Raw genomic sequence first — 23,306 nt, 5'->3', positions numbered from 1 at the left:
TGCATTAGGATGGAGAATGAAACAGTAAATTCAGAGACCATGGTCCAGAACTTAAAGAAGGGTAACTTTGAAGGTATGAGACGTGAATTGGCTAGGATAGATTGACGAATGATACTTAGGGGGTTGACTGTGGATGGCCAATGGCAGACATTTAGAGACCGCATGGATGAATTACAACAATTGTACATTTCTGTCTGGCGTAAAAATAAAAAAGGGAAGGTGGCTCAACCGTGGCTATCTAGGGAAATCAGGGATAGTATTAAAGCCAAGGAAGTGGCATACAAATTGGCCAGAAATAGCAGCGAACCTGGGGACTGGGAGAAATTTAGAACTCAGCAGAGGAGGACAAAGGGTTTGATTTGGGCAGGGAAAATGGAGTACGAGAAGAAGCTTGCAGGGAACATTAAGGCGGATTACAAAAGTTTCAAAAGGTATGTAAAGAGAAAAAGGTTAGTAAAGACAAACGTAGGTCCCCTGCAGTCAGAATCAGGGGAAGTCATAACGGGGAACAAAGAAATGGCAGACCAATTGAACAAGTACTTTGGTTCGGTATTCACTAAGGAGGATACAAACAACCTTCCGGATATAAAAGGGGTCAGAGGGTCTAGTAAGGAGGGGGAACTGAGGGAAATCTTTATTAGTCGGGAAATTGTGTTGGGGAAATTGATGGGATTGAAGGCCGATAAATCCCCAGGGCCTGATGGACTGCATCCCAGAGTACTTAAGAAGGTGGCCTTGGAAATAGCGGATGCATTGACAGTCATTTTGCAACATTCCATTGACTCTGGATCAGTTCCTATGGAGTGGAGGGTAGCCAATGTAACCCCACTTTTTAAAAAAGGAGGGAGAGAGAAAACAGGGAATTATAGACCAGTCAGCCTGACATCGGTAGTGGGTAAAATGATGGAATCAATTATTAAGGATGTCATAGCAGTGCATCTGGAAAATGGTGACATGATAGGTCCAAGTCAGCATGGATTTGTGAAAGGGAAATCATGCTTGACAAATCTTCTGGAATTTTTTGAGGATGTTTCCAGTAAAGTGGACAAAGGAGAACCAGTTGATGTGGTATATTTGGACTTTCAGAAGGCTTTCGACAAGGTCCCACACAAGAGATTAATGTGCAAAGTTAAAGCACATGGGATTGGGGGTAGTGTGCTGACGTGGATTGAGAACTGGTTGTCAGACAGGAAGCAAAGAGTAGGAGTAAACGGGTACTTTTCAGAATGGCAGGCAGTGACTAGTGGGGTGCCGCAAGGTTCTGTGCTGGGGCCCCAGCTGTTTACATTGTACATTAATGATTTAGACGAGGAGATTAAATGCAGTATCTCCAAATTTGCGGATGGCACTAAGTTGGGTGGCAGTGTGAGCTGCGAGGAGGATGCTATTAGGCTGCAGAGTGACTTGGATAGGTTAGGTGAGTGGGCAAATGCATGGCAGATGAAGTATAATGTGGATAAATGTGAGGTTATCCACTTTGGTGGTAAAAACAGAGAGACAGACTATTATCTGAGTGGTGACAGATTAGGAAAAGGGAAGGTGCAACGAGACCTGGGTGTCATGGTCCATCAGTCATTGAATGTTAGCATGCAGGTGCAGCAGGCGGTTAAGAAAGCAAATGGCATGTTGGCCTTCATAGCGAGGGGATTTGAATACAGGGGCAGGGAGGTGTTGCTACAGTTGTACAGAGCCTTGGTGAGGCCACACCTGGAGTATTGTGTACAGTTTTGGTCTCCTAACTTGAGGAAGGACATTCTTGCTATTGAGGGAGTGCAGCGAAGATTCACCAGACTGATTGCCGGGATGGCGGGACTGACCTATCAAGAAAGACTGGATCAACTGGGCTTGTATTCACTGGAGTTCAGAAGAATGAGAGGGGACCTCATGGAAACGTTTAAAATTCTGACGGGTTTAGACAGGTTAGATGCAGGAAGAATGTTCCCAATGTTGGGGAAGTTCAGAACCAGGGGTCACAGTCTGAGGATAAGGGGTAAGCCATTTAGGACCGAGATGAGGAGAAACTTCTTCACCCAGAGAGTGGTGAACCTGTGGAATTCTCTACCATAGAAAGTAGTTGAGGCCAATTCACTAAATATATTCAAAAGGGAGTTAGATGAAGTCCTTACTACTCGGGGGATCAAGGGTTATGGCGAGAAAGCAGGAATGGGGTACTGAAGTTTCATGTTCAGCCATGAACTCATTGAATGGCGGTGCAGGCTAGAAGGGCTGAATGGCCTGCTCCTGCACCTATTTTCTATGTCTATGTTTCTAAATCCTTTTGTAGGTATGTTAAAAAGGAAAAATTAGCAAAAGTAAATGTGAGTCCTCTACAGGCTGAGAAATTATAATGCGGAACAAGGAAATGGCAAAGAAATTAAACAAATACTTTGGGCGAAAAATTGTGGTTGGAAGCTTCTTTTGGGTGAACGCATCTGACCAGAATTTTTAAAAAAATTGCCTGGTAGTCTCAGAGGAACATAGTTTGTGGTCGGAGTCCGAGTTTCATAGTGCAGTGTACAGGAACATGTCTTCCAGGTATGTATTTGTATCCTAGGATCACGTGGACCCGGACCATCAATGGACATCGAGTATTCTCATTGATAATAATGGGAGCTCTGGTTGTATGAGCTCCCATTGCTTTCAACAACAACAACTTTATTTATATAGTGCTTTTAACGTAGTAAAATGTCCCAAGGCACTTCAGTGTTATAAGACAAAGCAAATAAATTTGACACCGAGCCACATAAGAAGATTTACAAGAGTAGCTTTAAGGGGCATCTTAAAGGGGGAAAGAAATGTCCAGAGGCAGAGAGGTTTAGGGAGGGAGTTCCAGAGCTTAGGGCCCAGGCAGCTGAAGGCATAGCCACCGATGTTGAACAGTTCTAATCAGGAATGCTCAAGAGGGCCAATTTTGAGGAACGCAGACATCACGTGGCATTGTGAGGCTGAAAGAGATTAGAGATTGGAAGGGGTGAGGCCATAGAGGGATTTGTAAACAAGGATGAGAATTTTGAAATCGAGGCATTGCTTAACTGGGAGCCAATGTCGGTCAGCGAGCACAGGGGTGATGGGTGATCGGGACTTGGTGCAAGTTAGGACATGGACTGCCGAGTTTTGGATGACCTCAAATTTACATAAGAACATAAGAAATAGGAGCAAAAGTATGGCCATACGGCCCCTCGAGCCTGCTCCGCCATTTAATACGATCATGGCTGATCTGATCATGGACTCTAGTCTAATTCCCTGCCCGCTCCCCATAACCCCTTATTCCCTTCTCGGTTAAGAAACTGTCGATCTCTGTTTTAAATTTATTCAATGTCCCAGCTTTCACAGCTCTCTGAGGCAGTGAATTCCACAGATTTACAACCCTCAGAGAAGAAATTTCTCCTCATCTCTGTTTTAAATGGGTGGCCCCTTACTCTAAGATTATGCCCCCTAGTTCTAGTCTCCCCTATCAGTGGAAACATCCTCTCTGCATCCATCTTGTCAAGCCCCTCATAATCTTATACGTTTCGATAAGATCACCTCTCAATCTTCTGACTTCCAATGAGTCGAGGCTCAACCTACTCATTCTTTCCTCATAAGTCAACCCCCTCATCTCCGGAATCAACCTCGTGAATCTTCTCTGAACAGCCTCCAAAGCAAGTATATCCTTTTATAAATAAGGAAACCAAAACTATATGCAGTATTCCAGGTGTGGCCTCACCAATACCCTGTAGAACTGTAGCAAGACTTCTCTACTTTTATACTCCATCCCCTTTGCAATAAAGGCCAAGATTCCATTGGCCTACCTGATCACTTGCTGTACCTGCATACTAACCTTTTGTGTTTCATGCACAAGTACCCCCAGGTCCTGCTGTACTGCAGCACTTTGCAATTTTTCTCCATTTATAAAATAACTTGCTCTTTGATTTTTTTTTTCTGCCAAAGTGCATGACTTCACAATTTCCAACATTATACTCCATCTGCCAAATTTTTGCCCATTCACGTTTCCTGTCTATGTCCTTTTGCAGATTTTTTGTGTCCTCCTCACACATTGCTTTTCCCTCCCATCTTTGTATCATCAGCAAACTTGGCTACATTACACTTGGTCCTTTCTTCCAAGTTAATATAGATTGTAAATAGTTGGGGTCCCAGCACTGATCCCTGCGGCACGCCACTGGTTACTGATTGCCAACCAGAGCATGAACCATTTATCCCGACTCTCTGTTTTCTGTTAGTTAGCCAAGCCTCTATCCATGCTAATATATTACCCCAACCCTGTGAACTTTTATCTTATGCAGTAATGTTTTATGTGGCACCTTGTCAAATGCCTTCTGGAAGTCCAAATACATCACATCCACTGGTTCCCCTTAATCCACCCTTCTCGTTACATCCTCAAAGAATTCTAGCAAATTTGTCAAACTTTACATTCCCTTCATATGTGCAAATATGTTTGATTAACGTGAAAATATAAATTGTGTTCACCGCCCCACCAACCTCTCTTTGTCTGTCTCTCTCTCCTCCTAAACTGAGGGACATTTAACAGTGATCTATCCATCCCATCCTCATCACCCAGAGATGGCTATCAGAGTGAGCGGCAGAGAGACAGGCATAGTATCAGTCTTAAACACCCTAACTGTCTGCATATTAGGGTCAATACTAGTATCACACATTCATGTATAACACCAGTGGGGGGAGAGAGACACACACATTATCAGTCTTACACTTGGCATCAGTGTCTCCATATTACGCTCAGTAACAGTGCCACACTGTCATGTGTAGCACCAGAGAGAGAAACAGTGTCTGACATATCAAGAAAGACTGGATCAACTGGGCTTGTATTCACTGGAATTCAGAAGATTGAGAGGGGATCTCCTAGAAACGTTTAAAATTCTGATAGGTTTAGACAGGTTAGATGCAGGAAGAATGTTCCCAATGTTGGGGAAGCCCAGAACCAGGGGTTACAGTCTAAGGATAAGGGGTAAGCCATTTAGGACCGAGATGAGGAGAAACTTCTTCACCCAGAGAGTGGTGAACTTGTGGAATTCTCTACCACAGAAAGTTGTTGAGGCCAATTCACTAAATATATTCAAAAAGGAGTTAGATGTAGTCCTTACTACTAGGGGGATCAAGGGGTATGGCGAGAAAACAGGAATGGGGTACTGAAGTTGCATGTTCAGTCATGAACTCATTGAATGGTGGTGCAGGCTTGAAGGGCCGAATGGCCTACTCCTGCACCTATTTTCTATGTTTCTATGTGCCAGTGTTGTACTCACAAGTGTGTCCACATCACGTGAAATAACAGTATCCCGCCTTCACAAACAGTACGAGCGCGAGAGAGAGCCATGCACAGTATCAGTTCCAGACTGACCTGTGAAGTCTGCTTTTATCCTTGGGGGGGACAGAAGTTAAAGTCTCTCTCTGATATTGTACCACAGACAGACATACTATTAATCCCACACTGCGGGACAGTGTCAGAGAATGAGAGAAACAACGTCCCACATTTAACCCTCGCTTGCCTGTTGTACTCTCTGTAATCTTGCAGCTCAGGGCCGTTCGGTATTACTCTCAGTGACCGAGTGTTTCACTATGATTAAATTTACAGCACGGAAGGAGGCCATTCGGCCCATCATGTCCGTGCTTGCTGACAGAGCTTTCCAGCCTGATCCCACTTTCCAGCTCTTGGATCGTAGACTTGTAGGTTACGGCACTTCAAGTGCATATCCAAGTACTTTTTAAATGCTATGAGGGTTTCTGCCTCTACTACCCTTTCAGCCAGTGAGTTTCAGACCCCCACCAACCTTGGTGAAAATATTTCTCCTCAAATCCCTAATAAACCTCCTACCACTTACTTTAAATCTATGCCCCTTGAGGGAAATAGGTCCTTCCTATCTGCTCTATCTAGGCCCCTCATAATTTTATACACCTCAATTAGGTCTCCTAAGCCTCCTCTGTTCCAAAGAAAACAACCCCAGCCTATCCCAATCTTTCCTCATAGCTAAAATTCTCCAGTCCAGGCAACATCCTCGTAAATTTCCTCTACCCTCTCTGGGGCAGTCACATCTTTCCTGTACTGTGGTGACCAGAACTGCACGCAGTACTCTTAACTGTGGCCTAAGTAGTTTTTTACATAGTTCAAGCATAACCTCCCTAATCTTCTATTCTATGCCTCGGCTAATAAAGGCAAGTATCCCGTATGCCTTCTTCACCACCTTATCTACCTGTCCTGCTACCTTCTGGAATCTGTGGACATGCACTCCAAGGTCCCTTTGTCCTCTCCACTTCTCAGTGTCCTACCATTTATTATGTATTCCATTTCCTTGTTAGCCCTCCCCAAATGCATTACCTCACACTTCTCCGGATTGAGTTCCATTTGGCACTGTTCTGCCCACCTGACCAGTCCATTGATACCTTCCTGCAGTCTACCGCTTCTTCATTATCAAGCACAGGGCCAATTTTTGTATCCTCTGCAAACTTCTTAATCATACCTCCTACATTCAAGTCCAAATCATTGATTATATATATATATATATATATCACAAAAAGCAAGGGACCAGCTACTGAGCCCTGCAGAAGCCCACTGGAAACTGCCCTGGGAGGGTGTCGAAGGAGATTTCCTCTATATATCTAAACCAGGCTGTAGTTGGCCTGGGAGTGTTTGATGGGGAGTATAACGGGAGCTTTACTCTATATATGTAGAGGGAACTTAATTCTGTACCTTGCCCGTGCTATATATGACCTGGGAATGTTTGATGGGACAGTGCAGAGGGAGCATTACTCTGTCACTAACCCGTGTTGTCTATGCCCTGGGAGTGATTGATGGGTCAGTGTGGAGGGAGTTTTACTCTGTATCTAATCCGTGCTGTACTACATGTCTTATTACATTAATATACTTGCCGAATTGGCATATAATGAATTTCAACACTGATAAATGAGGTATTGCATTTTGGTAACAGAAATAAGGAGGTCACATATTAGTTGGAAAACCAGAATCTAAATAGGGCAGAAGAGCAAAGTGATCTCGGAATACAAATGCAAAAATCACCAAAAGTAGCGACGTAGGTTAATAAGACCGTTAAAAAGGAGCAAACCAAGCACTCGGGTTTATTTCCAGGGGGATTGAATTGAAAAGTAGCTAAGTTATGCTGAACTTGTATCGAACCTCTGTTAGATCACATTTGGAGTACTGTGTACAATTGTGATCTTCATATTATAAAAAGGATATAGAGGGATTGGCGAGAGTGGAATTTAGATTTACAATTATGATACCAGAAATGCGAGGTTATGCCTATTAGGAAATGATGAACAGGCTGAGTCTCTTCCTCTTGAAAAGAGAATGTGACGTTTTTTTTAATTCGTTCATGGGATGTGGGCCTTGCTGGCAAGGCCAGCATTTATTACCCATCTCTTAATTGCCCTTGAGAAGATGGTCGTGAGCCACCTTCTTGAACCGCTGCAGTCCGTGTGGTGGAGCGGCGAGGGATATCACCGAGGCCCAGGAGAGGCGTGAGTTTAGGCCCCAGTGGCAGCAAGGGCCGTCCACACTGCGACATATGTGCGCATTAGGTCCGTGCAGCAGAGCTGGTCTCCAGTCGTTTTGGTTAATCCTTGCCACTGGACCAAGACCTGGCTCTGTCAAGCCCGTGTGGTGGCTGGTGTGCAATGGTCACCACACGTTAAAAAAAATCCACGCACAGGCATCTTCCACCCTTCAACATGTAGTACGGGACCTGGAATTTTAGGTCCTTCATTGAAACACCTGTGAACTTTTTGACGTGAAAGCAAGTCATCCTCGATTCGAGGGACTGCCTGTGATGATGGTGAGGGAGGAAGTGCCAGGATTTTGACCCAGCGATGAAGGAACGGTGATATTCTTACATATCAGGATGGTGTGTGACTTGGAGGGGAACGTGCTGGTGGTGGTGTTCCCATGTGCTTGCTGCCCTTGTCCTTCTAGATGGTAGAGGTCGAGGGTTTGGGAGGGGCTGCCGAAGAAGCACTCTCATATCTCCACCTGTTTCTTTCTCAATTTCTCTCTCTTTCCCCCCCCCCCCCCACCTTGTTCTCTCTCTCTCTCTCTCTAATTCACATTTGCTCTATTAAGAACATAAGAAATAGGAGCAGGAGTAGGCCATTTGGCCCCTCGAGCCTGCTCCGCCATTCAATAAGAGCTCGACCTCTCTCATTTCTCTCTGCCTCACTGTCTCTCACTCTTTCCACCTTTCTAATCTCTGCTTCTCTGTCCCTCTTTCTGCTATGCTCTCAGTCTACCTCTCTCCGCCTCTTTCACCCATCTCTCTTCTCTCTACCTCATTCTCTTCTCTCTTGCCATCCCGGCCAATACCTTCTCTTCCTTTCCTCTCTTTCTCTGCCTCATTCTGTCTCTCCCACTCCCCCTTTTGGATTTAAGTCTCTCTCTGTCTTACTTACTTTGCTGTCTGTTTGATCTCACTCTATACAGCTCTCTCTCCCTTCTGTGTCAATCTTCCTCTCACTCATTCGCTCTCTCTCCCTACATGCGAATTGGAAGGTACCAAATATAACCCCACTATTTAAGAAAGGAGGGGAGAGAAAACAAAGAACCACAGACCAGTTAGCCTGACATCAGTAGTCAGAAAAATGCTAGAATCTATTATAAGGATGTGGTAACAGGGCACTATTAAAAATAATAATAGGATTGGGCAGAGTCAATACGGATTTATAAAACTGAAATCATGTTTGACAAATCTGTTAGTGTGTTTTGAGGTGGTAATTAGCAGAATAGATAAGGGGGGTACCAGTGGATATGGTGTATTTGGATTTTCAGAAGGCATTCTATAAGAGATAATTAAACAAAATTAGAGCTCATAGGATTGGGGGTAATATACTCACATGGATTGAGGATTGGTTCTCAAAGCATAAAATAGTAGAGGACAATATAAGCTTAAACCAGAATGAGTAATAGAATAGGTTAGATTGTAATGTGTGATGTTTATACCTATAATTATGAAACTATAAGAAATAACAACCAACAGCAGGCAGGGGAGTTTAAGGATAATGGGAAAATTACTGAAGAAAAGTAACTGCTGGGAACCAGGGAAAGTGTCCTTGTAAATCACAGATTAGAGAAGTTCCAGCTGTCTTTTCCCAGCTTCCTGCCCAAACCCAGCAGAGAAGACAAAGAGGAGTCCAGTGCCAGAGGTGGATCACTGCAGGGTATAAAAGTGAGGGGAGACTGATGTAAGGGGGTAATCGGGACTGGAGACACCGTTGATCAAGCTCAGGGTGCCCGAGGTTCCATCCAGCGGGCTGACCTTGTGTCATTTACTGTGGACACGAGCATGGATTAAGGATTGGTTAACGGACAGAAAACAGAGTAGGAATAAACGGGTAATTTTTGGGTTGGCAGGCTGTAACTCGTGGAGTGGTACCATAAGCATCAGGGCTTGGGCCCCAGCTATTCACAATCTATATCAATGATTTGGATGATATCCACATTTGCTGATGATACAAAGCTAGGTGGGAATGTAAGTTGTGAGGATGATGCAAAATGCAAAGAAACTTCAAAGGGCTAAGTGAGTGGGTAAGAAGATGGAAAATGGAATATAATGTGAAGTTATCCACTTTGGTAGGAAAAATAGAAAAGCAGAGTAGTTTGTAAATGCTGACAAATTGGAAAATGCTGTTGTTCAGAGAGTCCTGGGTGTCCATGTATATGAATCACTGAAAATTAACCTGCAGGTACAGGAAGCAATTAAAGAAAATGATTTGTTGACCTTTATTATAAGAGGATTTGAATATAAGAGTAAAGATGTCTGACTGCAATTACATACTGCCCTGGTGAGACCACATTTGGAGTATGTGTACAGTTTTGGTCTCCTTGCCTAAGAAAGGACATACTTGCCATTGAGAAATGAAGGTTCACCAGACTGATTCCTGGGGTAGTAGGACTGTCCTATGAGGAGAGATTGAGTAGACGAGGTCTATATTCTCTGTAGTTTAGAAGAATGAAAGGTGATCTAATTGAAACATGCACAATCCTTACAGGGCTTGACAGGGTTGATGCAGGAAGGATATTTTCTCTGGCTGGGAGTCTAGAACCAGGAGTCACAGTCTCAGAATAAGTGGTCGGCCATTTAGGACTGAGATGAAAATAAATAGGGTGGTGAATCTTTGGAAGTCTCTGCCCCAAAGGGCTATGGATGCTCAATCTTTGAGCATATTCAAGACAGAAGTTGATACACTTTTTTGAATATTAAGGGATGAAGGAATATGAGGAAAGTGGAGTTGAGGTAGAAGATCAGCTATGATATTGAATGGCGGATCAGGCTCGAGGGGTCGAATGGCCTGCTCCTATTTCTTGTGTTCTTATAACGCAACATAAATGGATTGGAGTCACTGTTAATCTAGTGGAAAACTTGCTTTAGGTTCTAACCTCTGCTGCACCTCTGACACAGTTGACTACTCCATCCTCCTCCAACACCTCTCCACCAGTGTCCAGCTCGGTGGGACTGCACTCGCCTGGTTCCATTCTTACCTATCTAATCGTAGCCAGAAAATATCGTGCAATGGCTTCTCTTCCCACTCCTGCATTGTTACCTCTGGTGTCCTTGTTTCCCTCTTATTTCTCATCTATATGCTGCCCCTTGGCGATATAATCTAAAAACCCGGAGTCAGTTTCTACATGTACACTGACGACACCCAGCTCCACCTCTCCCCCACTTGTCTCGACCCATGCTTGGTATCTAAATTGTCAGATTGCTTGTCCAACATCCAGTACTGGATGAGCAGAAATTTTCTCCAATTAAATATTGGGAAGACCGAAGCCAATATCTTTGGTCCCCGCCATAAATTGCGGTCCCTAACCACAGACTCCATCCCTCTCCCTAGCATCAATCTGAGGGAGAACAAGATTGCTCACAACCTAGGTGTCATATTTGACCCTGAAATGAGTTTCCAGCCACATATCCGTGGCATAACTGAAACCGCCTTTTTCCACCTCCGTAACATTACCCACCTCTGCCCCTGCCTCAGCTCTTGTGCTGCTGAAACCCTCATCCATGCCTTTGTTACCTCTAGACTTGACTACTCCAATTCACTCCTGGCCGGCCTTCCACATTCCTCACTACGTAAACTTGAAGTCATCCAAATCTCAGCAGCCCATGTACTAACCCACATCAAGTCAAGATCACCCGTCACTCCTGTGCTTTCTGACCCACATTGGCTCCCAGTTAAACAAAGCCTCGATTTCAAAATTCTCATCCTTGTTTACAAATCATTCCGTGGTCTTGCTCCTCCCTATCTCTGTAATCTTTTTCTGCCTCACAACACCACAAGATGTCTTGCTCCTCAAATTCTGGCCTCTTGAACATCCCTCATTATAACTGCTCAACCACCATTTTCCAATCCTCTCTGGCTTTAGATATGGTGCTGGAGGACTACTAATGTGGTACTTTTGTTTAAGAAGGGAGAAAGGGATAGACCGAGTAATTACAAACCAGTCAGCCCAACCTCAGTGGTAGGAAAATTATTGGAAAAAATCCTGAAGGACAGGATAAATCTTCACTTAGAAAGACACAGATTAATCAAGGACAGTCAGCACGGATTTGTTAAGGGAAGGTCGTGTCTAACTAACTTGATTGAATTTTTCGAGGAGGTAATAGGAGGGTTGCTAAGGGCCAAGCATATGATGTTGTGTATATATCTTTTAGCAAAGCTTTTGATAAGGTCCCACATGGCAGACTGGTCACAAAAGTAAAAACCCATGGGATCCAGGGCAAAGTGGTAAGTTGGATCCAAAATTGGCTCAGAGGCAGGACGCAAAGGGTAATGGTTGATGGATGTTTTTGTGACTGGAAGGATGTTACCAGTGGGGTTCCGCAGGGCTCAGTACCAGGTCCCTTGCTTTTTGTGATATTCATTAATGATCTAGACTTGAATATCGGGGGTATGATTAGGAAGTTTGCAGATGATACTAAAATCGGCTGTGTGTTTGATAATGAAGAAAGCTGCGGGCTGCAGGAAGATATCAATCAACTGGTCAAAACACTGGCAAATGAAATTTAATCCAGAGAGGTGTGAGGAAATGCATGTGGGGAGGGCTGACAAGGAAAGGGAATACACATTCAATGGTAGGACACTGAGAAGTGTAGAGGAACAAAGAGACCTTGGAATGCATGTCTCAGTACAGATAGCTAAGGTGGTTAAGAATGCATACGGAATGCTTGCCTTTATTCGCCAAAGCACAGAATACAAGAGCAGGGGTTTATACTTGAACTGTTTTTTAAAAAAAACCTGGTTAGGCCACAGCTGGAGCACTGCGTGCAGTTCTGGTCACAGTATTACAGGAAGGACGTGATTGCACTGGAGAGGGTACAATGGAGATTTACGAGGATGTTGCTGGGAGTGGAGAATCTTAGCTATGAGGACAGATTGGATAGGCTGGATTTGTTTTCATTGGAACAGAGACTGAGAGGAGACCTCATTGAGGTGTATAAAATTATGAGGGGCCTAGATATAGTGGATAGAAAGGGTCTAGTTCCATTAGCAGAGTGGTCAACAACCCGGGGGCATAAATTTAAAGTAATTGGTAGAAGGTTTGGAGGGGATTTGAGGGGAAATTTCTTCACGCAGAGTGTTGTGGGAGTCTGGAACTCTGCCTGAAAGGGTGGAAGAGCCAGAAACCCTCACCACATTAAAAAAAAAAGTACTTGGATGTGCACTTGAAGTGTCATAACCTGCAGGGTTATGGACCTAGAGCTGAAAAGTGGGATTAGGCTGGATAGCCTCTTGTTGGCTGGCATGGAAACGATGGGCCAAAATGTGCTTCCGTGCTGTAAACTTCTATGATTATATTTCCAATATAAATAGCTGTGACGTGGTGCATTTTGGTAGGTGGAATAAGGAGGCCACGTACTCAGTGTCAGCTGTGGCTCAGTGAGTAGCACTCTCACCTGAGTTGTAAAATTGTGGGTTCAATTCCCACACCAGGGATTTGAGCACAAAACCTCGGCTGACAATCCGGTGCAGTGCTGAGGGAGTGCCGTCTTTCAGAAGTGATAAACCGCAGCCCAATCTGCTCCCTCAGGTGTATGTAAAAGGTCCCATGGAGTGGAGGGTAGCCAATGTAACCCCACTTTTTAAAAAAGGAGGGAGAGAGAAAACAGGGAATTACAGACCGGTCAGCCTGACATCGGTAGTGGGTAAAATGATGGAATCAATTATTAAGGATGTCATCGCAGTGCATTTGGAAAGAGGTAATATGATAGGTCCAAGTCAGCATGGATTTGTGAAAGGGAAATCATGCTTGACAAATCTTCTGGAATTTTTTGAGGATGTTTCCAGTAAAGTGGACAAAGGAGAACCAGTTGATGTGGTATATTTGGACTTTCAGAAGGCTTTCGACAAGGTCCCACACAAGAGATTAATGTGCAAAGTTAAAGCACATGGGATTGGGGGTAGTGTGCTGACATAGATTGAGAACTGGTTGTCAGACAGGAAGCAAAGAGTAGGAGTAAATGGGGACTTTTCAGAATGGCAGGCAGTGACTAGTGGGGTACCGCAAGGTTCTGTGCTGGGGCCCCAGCTGTTTACACTGTACATTAATGATTTAGACGAGGGGATTAAATGTAGTATCTCCAAATTTGCGGATGACACTAAGTTGGGTGGCAGTGTGAGCTGCAAGGAGGATTCTATGAGGCTGCAGAGCGACTTGGATAGGTTAGGTGAGTGGGCAAATGCATGGCAGATGAAGTATAATGTGGATAAATGTGAGGTTATCCACTTTGGTGGTAAAAACAGAGAGACAGACTATTATCTGAATGGTGACAGATTAGGAAAAGGGCAGGTGCAAAGAGACCTGGGTGTCATGGTACATCCGTCATTGAAGGTTGGCATGCAGGTACAGCAGGCGGTTAAGAAAGCAAATGGCATGTTGGCCTTCATAGCGAGGGGATTTGAGTACAAGGGCAGGGAGGTGTTGCTACAATTGTACAGGGTCTTGGTGAGGCCACACCTGGAGTATTGTGTACAGTTTTGGTCTCCTAACCTGAGGAAGGACATTCTTGCTATTGAGGGAGTGCAGCGAAGATTCACCAGACTGATTCCCGGGATGGCGGGACTGACCTATCAAGAAAGACTGGATCAACTGGGCTTGTATTCACTGGAGTTCAGAAGAATGAGAGGGGACCTCATAGAAACGTTTAAAATTCTGACGGGGTTAGACAGGTTAGATGCAGGAAGAATGTTCCCAATGTTGGGGAAGTCCAGAACCAGGGGACACAGTCTAAGGATAAGGGGGAAGCCATTTAGGACCGAGATGAGGAGGAATTTCTTCACCCAGAGATTGGTGAACCTGTGGAATTCTCTACCACAGAAAGTTGTTGAGGCCAATTCACTAAATATATTCAAAAAGGAGTTAGATGAAGTCCTTACTACTAGGGGAATCAAGGGGTATGGTGAGAAAGCAGGAATGGGGTACTGAAGTTGCATGTTCAGCCATGAACTCATTGAATGGCGGTGCAGGCTAGAATGGCCGAATGGCCTACTCCTGCACCTATTTTCTATGTTTCTATGTTTCTAACACTATTTCGAGGAAGAGCAGAGGAGTTATTCCCAGTCTCCTGGCTAATACTTATCCTTCAACATTACAAAAACAGATTGTCTGGTCGTTATCCCTAGAGGATGAGACTGAGGAATTAATAATGGAGAACAGGGAAATCGCAGAGACATTGAACAAATATTTTGTATCGGTCTTCACGGTAGAAGACACGAAAAACATCCCAATAGTGGATAATCAAAGGGCTATAGGGAGGGAGGAACTTAATACAATCACTATCACTAATGAAGTAGTGCTCAATAAAATAATGGGACTAAAGGTGGACAAGTCCCCAGGACCTGATGTCTTACATCCTGGGGTCTTAAAAGAGGTGACTGCAGAGATAGTGGATGCATTGTTTGTAATCTACCAACATTCCCTGGATTCTGGGGTGGTCCCAGTAGATTGGAAAACCACAACTGTAACGCCCCTATTTAAAAAAAAAGACAGACAAAAAGCAGGAAACTATAGACCAGTTAGCCTAACATCTGTCGTTGGGAAAATGCTCGAGTCCATTATTAAGGAAGCAGTAGTGGGATATTTGGAAAAGCATAATTCAATCAAACAGAGTCAGCATGGTTTTATGAAAGGAAAATCATGTTTGACAAATTTGCTGGAATTCTTTGAGGATGTAATGAGCAGGTTGGATAAGGGGGAAGCAGTGGATGTGGTTTATTTGGATTTCCAGAAGGCATTCGATAAGGTGCCAGATAAAAGATTACTGCACAAGATAAATGTTCACTGGATAGGGGGTAATATATTAGCATGGAAAGAGGATTAGCTAATTAACAGAAAACAGAGGGTCGGGATAAATGGATAATTTTCCGGTTGGCAAACAGTGACTAGTGAGGTGCCACAGGAATTGGTGCTAGGTCCTCAACTATTTACAATCTATATTAATGACTTGGATAAATGGACCGAGTGTAAGGTAGCCAAGTTTGCTGATGATACATAGATGGATGGGAAAGCAAATTGTGAGGAGAACACAAAAAATCTGCAGAGGGATATAGACAGGCTAAGTGAATGGGCATAAAATCTGGCAGATGGAGTATAATGTGGGAAAATGTGAGGTTATCCACTTTGGCAGTAAAAATAGAAAAGGAAATTACAATTTAAATGGAGAAAAATTGCAAAGTGTTACAGTACAGAGGGACCTGGGGGTCCTTGTGCATGAAACACAAAATGTTAACATGCATGTACAGCCAGTAATCGGGAAGTCTCATGAAATGTTGGCCTTTATTACAAGGGGGATAGAGTATAAAAGCAGAGAAGTCCTGCTCCAACTGTACAGGGTATTGGTGAGGCCACACATGGAGTACTGTGTACAGTTTTGGTCTCCGTATTTAAGTAAGGATATACTTGCATTGGAGGAAGTTCAGAGAAGGTACACTAGGTTGATTCTGGAGATGAGAGATTGACTTATGAAGATAGGTTGGGCCTATACTCATTGGAGTTCAGAAGAATGAGAGGTGATCTTATTGAAACATATAAGATAATGAGGGGGCTCGACAAGGTGGATGCAGAGAGGATATTTCCACTCATTGAGGAAATTAAAACTAGGGGACATAGTCTTAGAATAAAGGGCCGCCCATTTAAAACTGAGGTGAGAAATTTCTTCTCTGAGGGTTATAAATCTATGGAATTCTCTGCCCCAGTGAGCTGTCGAGGTTGGGTCTTTGAATATATTTAAGGCGGAGATAGACAGATTTTTGAGTGATAAGGGAATACAAGGTGATGGGGAGTGGGCAGGGAAGTGGAACTGAGTCCATGATCAGATCAACCATGATCTTATTAAATGGTCCTCTCCTGCTCCTATTTCTTATGTTCTTATCACATTGCTGTTTGTGGGAGCTTGTTGTGTGCAAATTGGCTGTTGCATTTCCCACATTCCAACAGTGTCTACACTCCAAAAGTACTTCATTTGCTTTAAAGCGTTTTGAAATGTTTGGTGGTCGTGAAAGGTGCAATATAAATGCAAGTCTCCCATTTTTGGAAAAAAAGTGTCTAAATGCTGTTGAGGAGCAAAGAGAGCTTGGGCAGGGGGGGCAATTATTTGGGCTGGAGGACCACTTAACAAAGTTTTGGTGAGCTGTTGAGTGCCGCCCACCAATATTCCACCAATCGCTGGGCCCCACACAGACCGATCCCCAGCTCCTGCCACTGGAAGAGACACTGCGCATGTGCAGCTGCATCGTGCCTGGCTGTGCAGCAAATTTAAAGGGACCGTGCGCAAAAATTTTAGAACATTGCATAAACATAAATTCATGTAGTAGTCATGCTATCTTACATACACAACATGTATCTGATACTGCTTAGAAATGAATCAAAGATAAATGTTGAAAATGTTGTGGTATCTTCTGGTCTCTGTAAATCAGTGCTGTGAAATAGAACTGTACCCTCTTCAGAGTCTGTGTCAGCATCAATGTCCCACCTCAGTCATCATTATGTCCCTCTGCAAAGATTACTAATGCCGTCCCAATTGGTGCGAGATGAGAACTCCCCTGCCATTGTACCGGGAGAGGAAAGATGCAGCACCAGTCACCCTCTTCGGTAAAAGATTTGTGGAGATGAGCAGCCATGACTCCGCTCTAAATTGGATAGGGCATATTCTAGTACGCACTGCATTCTGGGTACCGACATCTGCCATTGGAGTCTAGAATTACGGAACGGGCCAGAGAGAATCGCTTTGGCGATTTATTAATTTGAATTTATTACTATGTTTTTTTCCTTGGCTGCAGTTCAGATCTGTCTCTGGCCTATGAGAAGTGAAAGTGGAAAGACGAATGTGCAGCTCGAGCTCCGGCTCGCGTTCGATTTCTGTCCCATCCAGCGGGCCGGATAGAATGTCTTGGCAGGCCGAATATGGTCCATGGGCCATATTTTGCCCACCAGTGATCTAGGGGGACAGATGCACAAATCATTAAAAGCAATGGAAATGTAAATAAAGCACTGGGTCTCATTTCTCGAGTAAGATAATTGCAAAGCAGAGAAGTTTTGTGAAACGTATATAGAACCTTGATTAGACCACACTTGGAATACTGTGTTCAGTTTTGGTCTCCATATTATGAAAAAGATATACAGGCACTGTGGCTGTTGCAAAAAAGATTTCCAAGGATGACACCAGAAGTGAGAGGTTATAAGTATCCAGAATGGCTGAATATGCTGGGGCTCTTTCTCTAGAAAAGAGAAGGCTCATAGAGATCTTTATAATTATGTAGCTGTTTGTTGGGGTCGATGTAGAGAAGATGTTATCACTTGTGGGGAGTCCAAAACTAGGGACATAAATATAAGATAGTCACTAATAAATCCAATAAGGAATTCAGGAGAAACCTCTTTACCCAGAGAGTGGTTAGAATGTAGAGCTTGCTAGCACATGGAGTTAAGGTGAATAGCAGAGTGCCTTTAAGGGGAAGCTAGATACGTACATGAGGGAGAAAGGAATAGAAGGATATGATAGGATGAGGTGAACTAAGGTGAGAGAATGCTTGTGTGTATAAACAGAGTCATGAACATGTTGCGCCGAATGGCCTGTTTCTGTGCAGTAAATACTATGTAATTCTGTAGTGAATTCTGAAAAGACATGGTACAGCACTCGAAACAATCTTCAGCAATGGGCTGGGTGTCACGGAGGGTCAAAACGCTGAGCTTTCACTCCTACCAATCTGAAGGACTTGTGTAAAATGAATGTGGGGAGTTCAAACACAGTCCTTGGTGAGAGGTCAGATTTGTACCAAACCAGGCCCAAAATCGGCTGATGGACTGACGAACAAGTGCCTTTAAAAGTCTGCTTAAACCCTTTCAGTCCACCTACACCCTTAACCCATGTGTGTGTTTCAGCATGTCTGTGTGTGTGTGTGTGTGTGTGTGTGTGTGTGTGTGTGTTTGTCTTTGTGTGTCAATACACAGACACACAGAACCTAACCTAACAAAAATCAGTCAGTCTGAGTCTTGAACGTTTCAGTTGAGCTCCAGCTTTTTGGGGGAGAGATTTCCAGATTTCTACTAACCTTTGTGTGAAAAAGTGCCTCCTGGCCTCACCCCTGAACGGCCTAGCTTTAACTTTTAAGTTTATTCCCCTTGTTCTGGATCTCCCACCAGATGAAATAGTATCTCTCTATCATCTTAAACATGTCAATGATATCATCCTTCATTTTCTATCCTCAAGGAAGTAAAAGACTTGTCTATGCCACCTGTCCTCATAAATTAACCCTTTTAGCCCCGGTATCAATCTGCTGAATCTGTGCTGCACCCCCGCCAAAGCTAATACATAATTCATGAGGTCCAGAACTGAACACAATTCTCTCGATGGGCTCTTCCTTTGCATGATTTATTTTGCGCGGATGCAATTCATCCAGTCCTGAGGATTTATCGTTTCTACGTTTTCCTAGTTTATAAATTCAGGAACAGAAATGGTTTGGAGTAGGGCTGGGGACAGAGTGACAGTAGTAATGCCAAGATAATGTAGAGGGTGCTCAGTATTGTATGTGCCCTTGGAGTGCTTGATGGTGACACTGGAGATAAAGTGGAGGAACGAACATTGGAACAGGAACAGGCCATTCAGCTCCTCGAGCCTGTTCCCCCATTCAATGAGATGATGGCTGATCTGTGACCTTACTCCATATACCCGCCTTTGACCAGATCCTTTAATACCTTTAGTTAACAAACAGCTATCAATCTCCAATTTAAAATTAACAACTGACCTAGCATCAATTGGTGTTTGAGGAAGCAAGTTCCAAACTTCTACCACCCATTATATATAAATGTGTTTCCTCATTTCACTGCTAAAAGTTCTGGCTCTAATTTTTAGACTATGCCCCGAGTCCGAGAATCCCCAACCAGCGGAAATAGTTTCTCTCTATCTACCCCATCTGTTCCGCTTAATATCTTAAACTTCGATCAGATCAGCCCTTAACCTAAATTCTAGTGAATACAGTCCTAATTTGTGTAATTTTTCCTCATACCTTAAACCTTGGCGTGAGTATCATTCTGGTAAATCTGCGCTGCACTCGCTCCAAGGCCAATATAACCTTCCTAAGGCATGGTGCCCAGAACTGCTCTCAGTGCTCCAGGTGTTGGCTAACCAGGGCTTTGTATAGCTGCAGCATAACTTCTACCCCCTAGTATTCTAGTGCTCGAGATGTAAAAACCAGCGTTCCATTAGCCTTTCTGATTATTTTCTGTACTTGTTCATGACATTTTAATGATCTATGTTCCTCGACTCCCAAGTCTCTGTGGACCTCCACTGTTTTTAGCTTTCCACCATTTACAATGTACCCTCTTGTATCTTTTTTATGTCCAAAGTGTCTACATTGAAATCGATTTGACGCAGTTTTGCCCATTAACTTAATCTATCGCTATCCCTTTGTAATTTGATGCTTTCAACTACACTGCCTGCAATGCCAGCTATCTTTTGTGTCAGCGGCAAATTTAGATGTATGTCTTTCTATGCCATCAACTAAGTCATTAATAAATACTGAGGATAGTTGAAGCCCCAAAATAGATCCCTGTGGGACACCACATCCTGCCAACTTGAGAACCAACCTTTGTCCCTACCCTCTGTCTCCTACAGCTCAGTCAATTTCCTAACCAGGTCAATAATTTGCAATGAATTCCTACTATCACCAAATTCTCCCACCCTGCTTGTGATCCACTTATCTGTGATGTTACAAGACAAAAGCTAAATTCCAATCTGGTGATTATTTACCTTACTCACCGAATACCTACCAGTGAATTCGTACTATCACCAAATTAATCCACTCGGCTTGTGTGAACGATCCAGTGATGGATTCCCACCAGCCCGAGCTCTCTCTCTAAATCTACTGGGCCTTGTTTTTCATTATTTTTGACAGCCTGTGTCTGTTTTTGAAGCAGTTTGTGCATTTTGTGCATATATCTGAAACTTTTGACTAATTGGCAATAGATTCGTACTGATCTGCTGACTGTATTTCCAGAGGACACCTATGCCGCGAGGGAGCAGGGTTCATAGCCAGGTTAAAATAGAATAAACCCAAACTCACATTCCAGAGATTGACAGGTACAGAAAAAAACCTACACTCACAAATTAGAAACTGACAAGTACAGAGTAAAATGCACACTTTCACAACATAGACTGACAGGTACAGAATAAAACCTACACTCTCCCACCATAAACTGAGGATAAAAACCCACACTTGCATACTGGAAACTGACAGGTTCAGTAAAACCCGCACTCGCATCGCAGAGACTGACAGGTACAGAATAAAACCCACACTCACATAGCAGAGACTGACAGGTACAGAATAAAACCCACACTCACAGAGCAGAGACTGACAGGTACAGAATAAAACCCACATTCCCATAGCAGAGACTGACAGGTACAGAATAAAATACACACCCAGTTATCAGAACAATAATATGCAGCAAGTAAAACCCATAGTCCCCTATCAGAAATGACAGGGGCACACTCACACACCAGAGACTGACGGAAAGAGTAAAACTCTTCAGGAAATCCCACTCCAGTGTCCGGCTCACTGAATCATTTTGTTGGTAATTCGGATTATAATTAAAATCCTCTCAATGTGGCCTATTTAATTAGAGATAAAATCAACTTATGAAACAATCCCATTTTTGCACATTTAATTTGTGACAAAAAGATGGTCTGAGCATGTGCTAAATACATGCTGCTCCTCCCCTCCCCACACAGTGTTTAAACCAACGGGAAGGGCCCAGACGAGCTCCGCTCCCCCAGCTCTGTCAGCGGCTGCCGTTTCCTCTGTGCTCGGCTGATGATCGTTGAACACGGGCCCGAGTAAGGGAGCAAACAGCAGCCTCCTTCCAGCAGCTCATCGCATTGGCACTGTGTCCGCAGATGGGCTTTGAGTCGGGGTAAGTTCAGCTTCAGTCGGGGGCTGTCTGTGAGGGGCAGAGTGCAGCAGGAACTAGTTTTGGAACAGAGTGAGTGGGGGAAGGGAGAGGCCATTCTCGGGCTGTGTGTGTACGGTGTAAGGTAACAGAGAAAGTAAATCACCTCGCTCTTTCAAATCAGTGCTGCTTTCTTTCCCCAAATCAGTAGTGAATGTTCCTGATTCAGTTCCAATCTCACAGTGTCTGTTCTTGGACAGTGAACAGTGGAAACACAGCCTGACAGTGAGGATTTGAGGAGTGTCACAAAGTGCAGCTATTGCAGGCACCAGGAGAGGAGTGTGACGGGAGACATTTCAATAATCGGTTATTTTGTTTCGGTACGTTGAATTCTCTAGAACCGTGTTGCTGGTGATCGAGAGATACATTGTCGCTCCCTCAGATACATCTGGGACATTCTGTTAACTGTACAGACTCTCAGCTCTGTTTCATTAGACTGAAAACAATTGTTGTACAGCCCAGATACCTGTGGTTATAATCCAGGAAGCGATTCAGAACTTTACAGATTGTCCCATGGAAGTGGGAGATATAAACCTGGACTGTGCCAATCGGGTGTTCCCATTCATGGACCAGTGCTGGGTTTGGGTTGTGTCTGGATGCTGATAACTTACTATAGAACCGTCTGACACAGCTGGTGTGGGGAATCTGATCACTCACCACACCTCCGCCACGACCGTCCCGCTCCTCTGCTCATGGTCGTGGCGGAGGTGTGGTGAGTGATCGAGGCGGAGGGGCATTGAAGGATCATGGCTGAGATTCGGTGGGTGATCGTGGCGGAGGTTCGGCGAATGTTTGGTGTGGATGTGCGGTGGGAGATCATGGCGGAGGTGCGGCGAGTGTTTTGTGGTGGAGGAGCGCTGAGAGATCGTGGCGGAGGTGTGGCGAATGAGGGTACAGGGCCCAGAAGAGCCGATGGCCCAGGGGCAGCACAGGCCAGCCCACACTGGGTCTGTGCGCACTAGGTCCGTGCAGCCGAGCAGGTCTCCAGTCCTGGTCAATCCTTGCCACTGGATAAAGTCCTAGCTCTGTCAAGCCTGTGTGGTGGCTGATGTGCAACGGTCACCACACGTTAAAAAAATCCACGCACAGGCATCTTCCACCCTTTCAATTGGAGTTCAGGACTGGAATATCAGGTCCTTCATTGAAACATCTGTGAACTCACGTGGAAGCAATTCATCCTGGTTCGAGGGACCGCCTATGATGATGATGATGAGAGAATCTGAATGCCGCTGTATTGCAGTGAGGTCAGACAATGTCACTGTTTGTATCGCGCATTCCTTTCTCCAGATACTTTACTTTATTATAAAAATACACATTAATTATAACTTTATTGTTATCGTCTACGGGCACCTGTCCATGACTTGTACCTAATATTTTTCTCATATTATTCTAGGAGCAAAATACTTCACCCCCAGGATAAATGTGATCTTTCCTCCACCTGGAACACAAGGAACAGTGCAGGCAGCTCCTTCTCACACACAGTAAGTACATTATCACTCACAGCGTGCAGAGATACAGAACTGACCTCAATCATATTGTCACAGGCAGCAGAAGCTGTCAGTCCCACAGTGATCCAAATCCCAAAGGTACATTATGAATCCTACAGTCACTTGGAACAGTACAATAAGTCCAAACATATCGCTCTGAGAGACAGATCCATTTTCACCCCCTTACTCACACACAAGGACTGACTGACACGGTGTCAATCCACACTGGTGTCTGTACACTGACTCTCAAACCCAGCAACTAACATACAAGAGCAGAGAAACGGAGGTAATGGACTGAACCAAACCTCCTCCTGAGACAATCACAGATAATCGCAAACTAGCATAGGCCTAAAGAAGGAACC

General features: G+C 44.1%; 2 protein-coding genes across 16 annotated transcripts in view; one reads left to right on the top strand and one right to left on the bottom strand.

Moving 5' to 3' along the window:
* Positions 1-23,306, bottom strand: part of LOC139273639 (zinc finger protein 239-like) — a 332,544-nt gene that overhangs the window by 25,975 nt on the left and 283,263 nt on the right. The gene's annotated exons all lie outside the window — the stretch shown is intronic.
* The window catches only part of LOC139273629 (zinc finger protein 436-like), a 107,902-nt gene that overhangs the window by 28,587 nt on the left and 56,009 nt on the right, over positions 1-23,306 (top strand). For 4 of the 5 annotated variants that reach the window (XR_011595261.1, XM_070890608.1, XM_070890607.1 and 1 more), the window contains exon 3: positions 22,851-22,938. The exons of the other annotated variant lie outside the window; for it this stretch is intronic. The gene's annotated coding sequence lies outside the window, so the exon portion shown is untranslated. The remainder of the gene's footprint in view (positions 1-22,850; positions 22,939-23,306) is intronic. 5 annotated transcript variants of the gene reach the window in all.

This window comes from Pristiophorus japonicus, chromosome 9 (assembly GCF_044704955.1).
Source record: "Pristiophorus japonicus isolate sPriJap1 chromosome 9, sPriJap1.hap1, whole genome shotgun sequence".
In the NCBI taxonomy this organism is placed as follows: Eukaryota; Metazoa; Chordata; class Chondrichthyes; family Pristiophoridae; genus Pristiophorus; species Pristiophorus japonicus.
Note: the sequence above shows the minus strand (reverse complement) of the source record. Positions and strands in the feature narration are given on the sequence as shown.